Source organism: Schistocerca americana, chromosome 2, assembly GCF_021461395.2.
Source record: "Schistocerca americana isolate TAMUIC-IGC-003095 chromosome 2, iqSchAmer2.1, whole genome shotgun sequence".
Classification (NCBI taxonomy): Eukaryota; Metazoa; Arthropoda; class Insecta; order Orthoptera; family Acrididae; genus Schistocerca; species Schistocerca americana.
Window position 1 is genome coordinate 1,065,126,822 of NC_060120.1, and position 1,340 is coordinate 1,065,128,161.

A 1,340-nucleotide genomic window follows, 5' to 3' on the forward strand; every position below is an offset into this window, starting at 1 on the left:
CCTCGCCTCTCCCCCTCCCCTCCTCTACCTGGAAACTGGCAGCTCTGCAGTGGAGAGGAAGGATCTCACAAAGGGAAATTCAAGGATATATAGTTCTTTTATAAGAAAAAATCAGTTTGTGGGGTTTGGATTTCCCCTGCTCATCATACTCTGTTGTTTGGAAAGATGCAGGTCTTGTGAGAAGTAATTACATAGATCACATTTCCCATTTTATTCCGATTGCGCAAGGAATACAGTCATGAAACACGCATCACACGTAATTGTATGCACTCCGTTTTTAGGCCACAACTGGTTCATAGGGACCATCCGACCGCCATGTCATCCTCAGTGGAGGATGCGGTTAGGAGGGGCGTGTGGTCATCACACCACTCTCCCGGTAGTTATGATGGTTTTCTTTCACCGGAGCCGCTACTATACGGTCGAGTAGCTTCTCAATTGGCATCACGAGGCTGAGTGCACCCCGAAAATGGCAACAGCACATGGTGGCTGGATGGTCACCCATCCAAGTGCTAGTCACGCCCGACAGCGCTTAACTTCGGTGATCTGACGGGAACCGGTGTATCCACTGCGGCAAAGCCGTTGCCTTACACGTAATTACGCACAGTTAAAAACCTTTCGATAATGAAGCACTCACCGTCAGCCATCCCCTGTCCACTGGACTGCACAGGACGCTACCGCACACATTCCCAGGAATTGGGATGGACTGGCAGCCCCTGCGAAGTGATGATGCAGCCGTCAGCTGTGAACCACGTGTCAGTTCGGGCCCCGCACACGATGAGGCGGTGGCATCCCTTTCTTACTTGACACCTGAGAAATACCTGAGACTGCTTATGATGTCATTCTGCTCGAATATAATTTGTTTAAATTTGTTGAAATATGTTGAAATTTGTTGAAATTTATTTATCTTCCTACAGCAGTAGCGGCCTAGTTCGGTGTTACCGCCACAAGAGGCTGAAATGTCAGTGCTTGTTAAGCTGTCGGTGTGGAATGAGCGTGAGGATGTGCTGATACCATACATGGGAAGTTTTAATAGCTGTATTACATGCACTTATTCTGCCAAGGAGTTCATCCACAGCTTACTGCATGCAGAATGGAAGCGAGCATTAATGCTAGAACATACGAAAAGGAAGAGTACGGTCCTGCAAATAAGTGCTTTGCATTAACGATGTGCTTCACAACACATGGAAACATCTGTCTCTGCTAGAATTGTCTGTCATTTCTAAAAAGTACGTATATGCTCCCACCACAGAAGAGACAACTGCCTCCGATCCACAAGACCAAAGAACTGACCTTGTTTCCAAGTTCATGTGATTATGCAGTTCAGTCTATAGCAGCACAGA

At 47.2% G+C, this 1,340-nt stretch overlaps 1 pseudogene; it reads right to left on the reverse strand.

Moving 5' to 3' along the window:
* Positions 1 to 467: 467 nt before the first annotated feature.
* On the reverse strand, positions 468 to 584 carry LOC124597441 (annotated as a pseudogene).
* Between the last annotated feature and the right edge of the window lie 756 nt (positions 585 to 1,340).